General features: G+C 44.3%; 1 protein-coding gene across 1 annotated transcript in view; it reads right to left on the bottom strand.

The window, feature by feature from the left end:
* Positions 1-6,278, bottom strand: part of LOC136629122 (zinc finger protein 135-like) — a 489,576-nt gene that overhangs the window by 33,215 nt on the left and 450,083 nt on the right. The gene's annotated exons all lie outside the window — the stretch shown is intronic.

Below are 6,278 nucleotides of genomic sequence, written 5' to 3'. Positions count from 1 at the left end.
TGGGAGAGGTCTATGGGTCGCCTGCTGTTCACTTGAAGGCGGGGGGTTTACTGCTTGTTAAAAAGGGATCAGGATTAACGATACTGGATCATTGGCATGACTCAAATGGCGGGATCCTACATGTTCGTATTAAAAACAACCTGGAGGAATTTAGCATCTACAATGATTACGGCCCAAATAGTAACAATAAACCATTTTTTAGAGAACTTTCAGACAGGCTTCTGACAGATACAATGGAGCATAAATTGATTGGAGGAGATTTTAATTCAGTGCTTAACCCCTTAACGACCAGCCCATAGTGTTTTTACGTCCTCCCGAAGTGGGCTCTATTCTCTGAGGACGTAAAAACATGCTTCCTGCAGAGAATAGTGCCCCTCGGGCTGTGGACGTGACAGCTCCATGCTGTCGGTGTCCGCAGGTAGCTGACAGCATGGAGCTGTCATCCCAGGCTGTTCGGAGCCCCCCCCCGGCATTGCGATCGGCGCTATGCAATGGATAGCGCCGATCGCAAAAAAAGTAAATAAAAGTACATAAAAGTTAAAGATTCAGCTGCTCTGATGGATCGGATCCATCGGAGCAGCTGAAATTACTCACCGAGGTCTGGCACGCTGCTCCCCGCTCTCCTGCCGCTCCGGGGCCCGAAGCCGGTCTTCTGCGCATGCGCGCCAGGCGGCATTACGTCAGCCGCATGCGCAGAAGGCCCGGCGGCGCGGGAGATTTAAAATCTCCTGGCTCCCGGCTCCTGTAGGTAGCCGGGAGGCAGGAGATGTCAGCGGGGACCGCGATCGCCGTTATCCAATGGTTAGCGGCGATCGCGAAAAAGTTAAAAAAAAGTTTTAAAAAAGTCAGTTTCACCTCCCCTCATGGATCGGATCCATGAGGGGAGGTGAAAATACTCACTCCCAGTCCTCAGCGGTGTCCCGATGTCCCGGGACCCGAATCCCCGTCTGCGCATGCGCGCCCGATGATTGACATCGGGCGCGTGAACAGACGGGCTCGAGCCCCGGGAAATTTAAAATCCCTCTGCTTCTGGCTGCCATGTGTAGCTAGGAGCAGAGAGATTATACCGGGGACATGATCACTGTCATCCAATGGATGACAGTGATCATGTAAAATGAGAAAAAAGTGTAAAAAAGTAAAAAAAAAAAAAAGTAAAAAAAAGTTTTTAAAAGTTTAAAAAGCGTACGTTTCATCTCCCCTCATGGATCATATCCGTGAGGGAGGATGAAAGTACGTACCTAAGGCCCCCAGATTTATCCGCGGACCTTACCACAGCTTCTGCACACGCGCCCGTCGCCAAAATGGCGGGCGCATGCGCAAAAGCTGTGGATTGCCAGGATAATTTAAATTCTCCCTGCTCCTGGCTACAAAACGTAGCCAAGAGCATGGAGATTTAATGGGGGTCCGCGGTGAGCGGTTCCTGGTCACGTGTTCGCCATTATCCAATAATGGCGATCACGTAAAAGTTAAAAAAAAAATTTGAAGTTTCATCTCCCCTCACTGATGCGATCGGTGAGAGGAGATGAATTTTTTTACCGGAGGCCTGCGTATTTGAATCCCGACGCGATCTTCCTCCGTGGACCTTCCAGGATTCTGCACATGCGATTGCCGGCAAAAAGCCGGACACATGCGCAGGAGTCAGGGAGCCCAGGAAATTTAAAATCTCCTTGCTCCCAGCGACCAACGGTCACAGAGAGCCTGGAGCAGTGACCAGGGGCCTCGTTGAGCCGTCCCCGGTCACGTGATAAAAAGGTAGCGATCTACCTTAGGCCGGTCTCACATGACCGGATAGGAATGACGGATTCCGCATGCGTCTGATCCGCGGTGATACGCAGATCAATCGCATTGGATTACACAATTCCGCTCACATTAGCGGGTCAGAATTGCGTAATCCACTCGCAGAAAAGAGAACACAGCAGGTTCTATTTTACTGCGGATATCGGCAACATAGAGCCCATTGTGCTCCATGGTCGCGGATATACCCGCAGTCCATACGCAACTACATTGTATACGGGCTGCGGGTACCCGGGTCATCGCTAAGCGACTGTGCGGGAAATACAAACAAAGGTGTACTGTGCATGACCGCCTGTGTGAGTACGCAGTTATGCGCAGTACATTACGCAGCCGTACGCAGGGTCACAGCCGGGCTCACAGATGGGATCCGCTGTGGGCCTCCGCAAGCGGATTCCGCCTGCACCCGCGTGAGCCCGGCGTTATTCAGACCGCTACCTGTGATACGTATTTTACAAGAAGCCCCGGGAACGCTCGCTTTCCTGCAGTTCCAGGAGCACCTTGTTGAGCGCCTTCTGTGTGAGACCACCGCACCTCATCAAGCTTACGGAGACTCACGGAACGCCACTTTTTACACCCCATACCCGCCACTGAGGTCATGAAATACCCCCAAAAAGCATGAGAGGAGGGGGGGGGATACCCGGTTTTATTGCCCCATGGGCCCATTCCAACCAGCCTCCGTAATTACCCCTGTCTTCGGAAATACTACACAGTTCACATTTTTACTTTTATCTAAGATTTGCGAACGCCAAAAAGGGCGCGGAGGGGGAGGGGGGGAATTTTTAGGGAGTCAATCTTTATTCTGTACAAATAAGCAATGGGGCCTGGAATTTATTCAGTTGTGCCCTAAAATCCAACAGGTGTTCCGTCCTTTATAGGCCTTGCCATGCGTCCTGTAAGTAGATTAGGGCCACAATGGGTATGTTTCTGAACTCGGGACAAACGGGGGTATCCATTTTGGGGTGAACGTCTTCATTCCTATGTGCACTGTACAAAAAAACTGTTTTTAAATTGAAAAAATTGCCAAAAAAATTGAAAATCGTTACTTTTTCCTTCTGCTTTGCTTAGATTCATTCAAATACTGTGGGGTCAAAATACGCAGTACACCCCTAGATGAATTCGTTAAGGGGTCTAGTTTTCAAAATGGGGTCATTTGAGGGGGTTCTTTATAGTTTTGGCCGCTCAATGGCTCTATAAGTGGGCAATGGGGCCTGAAATTTATTCAGTGGTACCCTGAAATCCAACGGGTATTCCTTTCATTGTAGGCCTAGCCATGGGTCCTGTAAGTCTATTAGGGCCACAATGGGTATGTTTCTGAACACGGGACAAACAGGGGTATCCATTTTGGGGTGAAAGCCTTCATTTATATGTGTGCTGTACAAAAAAAACTGTTTTTAAATTGACACAATAGCCCAAAAAATGAAAATCCTATTTTTTTCCTTTTGCTTTGCTTAAATTTATTCAAAAACTGTGGGGTCAAAATATGCAGTACATCCCTAGATAAATTCGTTAAGGGGTCTAGTTTTCAAAATGGGGTCATTTGTGGGGGTTCTATATGGTTTTGGGCGCTCAAGAACTCTACAAGTGGGCAATGGGGCCTAAAAGGACTTCAAGCAAAATCTATGTTCTGAAAGCCACCGATTACTCCTTTTATTTTGGGCCCCGTTGTGCATGCGGACATAAGATTAGGGCCACAATGGGTATATTTCTGAAAACAGCACAAACAGGGGTATCCATTTTGGGGTGTAAGTCTTCCTTCATATGTGTGCTGTACAAAAAAAGCTGTTTTTAAAATGACAGAATTGCCAAAAAAACAAAAATCCAAATTTTTTCCTTTTGCTTTGCTTGAATTTATTCAAAAACTGTGGGGTCAAAATGCGCAGTACACCCCTAGATAAATTCGTTAAGGAGTCTAGTTTTCAAAATGGGGTCATTTGTGGGGGTTCTCTATGGTTTTGGGCGCTCAAGAACTCTACAAGTGGGCAATGGGGCCTAAAAGGACTTCAAGCAAAATTTGTGTTCCGAAAGCCACCGGTCGCTCCTTTCATTTTGGGCTCCGTTGTGTATCCAGACATAAGATTAGGGCCACAATGGGTATGTCTCTGAACACGGGACAAACAGGGGTATCCATTTTTGGGTGCAAGTCTTCCTTCATATGTGTGCTGTACAAAAAAAGCTGTTTTTAAAATGACAGAATTGCCGAAAAAACGAAAATCACAATTTTTTCCTTTTGCTTGGTTTGAATTCATTCAAAAACTGTGGGGTCAAAATATGCAGTACACCCCTAGATAAATTCCTTAAGGGGTCTAGTTTTCAAAATGGGGTCATTTGTGGGGGTTTTCTATGGTTTTGGGCGCTCAAGAACTCTACATGTGTGCTATGGGGCCTAAAAGGACTTCAAGCAAAATTTCTGTTTTGAAAGACACTGACTACTCCTTTCATTTTGGGCCCCGTTGTGGACTCAGATATAACAATAGGGCCACAATGGGTATATTTCTGAACACGGGAGAAATAGGGGTATCCATTTTGGGGTGTAAATACTGATTTTCATGTAAACTATAGGAAAAAAATATGTCTTTAAAATGACAGATTTGCAAAAACATGAAATTTTACTTTTTCTCCTCTAAATTGAATTAATTCCTGAAAAAAAACTGTGGGGTCAAAATACTCATGACACCCCTCAGTGAATACATTAAGGGGTGTAGTTTTTAAAATGAGGTCATTTGGGGGGGTATCTATTATTCTGACACTCATGAGCCTTTCCAATCTCGGCTTGGTATAGGAAAACAAAGTGTTCCTCAAAATGCTAAAAAGTAATGTTAAATTTGTACGTCTCCTAAATAGTTTAAAAAAAACGAAAGTTTTTCCAATGTGCGCCCAAAATAAAGTAAACGGGTGGAAATATAAATCTTAGCAAAAATTTCTATATTATGTTTGCACATATTTAAGATATTGCAGTTGGAAATGTGAAAAAATGAAGATTTTTTCAAAATTTTCCCAATTTTGGCGCTTTTAATAAATAAACACAATTTCTATCGGTCTATTTTTTCCGCCTAAATGAAGCACAACATGTGACGAAAAAACAAAGTCAGAATCGCTTGGATATGCAAAACCTTTCTGGTGTTTTTCCATGTTAAAGTGACACATGTCAGATTTGCAAAATTTGGCCTGGTCATTAAGGCGCAAACAGGCTTGGTCACTAAGGGGTTAATACGATAGAAGATCGTCGTAGTCATGCTATAGGAAAACATGTTAATCACAGGAGCAGAAAGTCCAATAAGTCAGAATTGAATGGCCTTCACAGTGAGGACTAAATTAAAATACCAATCTTTATTCGTGACTTGTTAAAAACAATAATAACAAAGGGGCGCAGACAGATAACAGTTTTCCAGTACCTGAAAATACGAGTACATGGAAACAGACACTGGTATCATACATACCACAGGACAACACATAACCACATGGTGTGCAGAGACTGATGAATGTCCGCTCTACCCTAAATCTACCTGGTAGACTCAGCTGATACGAGGGACTTTAGTTTAGTTACATATAGCCATATGGATGCTGGTTTTGTAAGCATACGGTGACTTTCCAAATTTTGATCACGCAATGTGGAGACGGGAAGTGGATATCTTAGATATCATCCGACACCGTATTTACTATATGTCCAAGATATCAGTTATGTATCAAAACTTATCGTCAATAGTATCTTGACATTCCAACTGATGATCGTCTGCTCGTATTCTGAACGCACCACAATGTCAGGACTCTCTGATGCTGGACTAAAGGTTACAATAACCAAAGTACAATAGTAACCTGAAACATGCTGTTACTCTCCATCTTAAGGTATACTCGACGCGTTTCTCCGCTGATGCTTAGCGGTTCTTCAGGAGGATTATAATTTAAATTGTGATAGCTCTACTATGTGCATACTCTAATTCACTTAGATTTCACTAATTGCAGTCGCTGTTCTGGATTTATATAGATGTAATAGTACGCTCGTCCAGAGGGATCTCAGAGTGAAGGATTATCTGTTGGTTTCTAGAGCTTTGATTGTCAGGGACAAGATGCTTTACAGCGCGCTAAATCACTGACATCAGGCTACACACAGCCTTGATTGTCAGGGACAAGATGCTTTACAGCGCGCTAAATCACTGACATCAGGCGACACACAGCCTTGATTGACAGGGACAGGATGCGTTATTGTGTGCTGAATGACTGACATCAAGGCGCATACAACAACTGCATGAGTGTAATATCTACAGATATATTATAATAGGCAGATACCCAGATGCACTAGGTGACTGACATCAAGGTTCACACTGCCTTGATTGACAGACAAGATGCTTTATTATGCACTAAATAACTGACATCAAAGCTCGTATAGCAGCTGCATAAGTGTAATAACTGCAGATATAATGCGATAGGTGAATACCCAGATGCATGGGATTATTTCCCTAAAGCTTGGATCTGTAAGTTACCACTAT

This window comes from Eleutherodactylus coqui, chromosome 5 (genome assembly GCF_035609145.1).
Source record: "Eleutherodactylus coqui strain aEleCoq1 chromosome 5, aEleCoq1.hap1, whole genome shotgun sequence".
NCBI classification, from domain to species: domain Eukaryota; kingdom Metazoa; phylum Chordata; class Amphibia; order Anura; family Eleutherodactylidae; genus Eleutherodactylus; species Eleutherodactylus coqui.
Note: the sequence above shows the minus strand (reverse complement) of the source record. Positions and strands in the feature narration are given on the sequence as shown.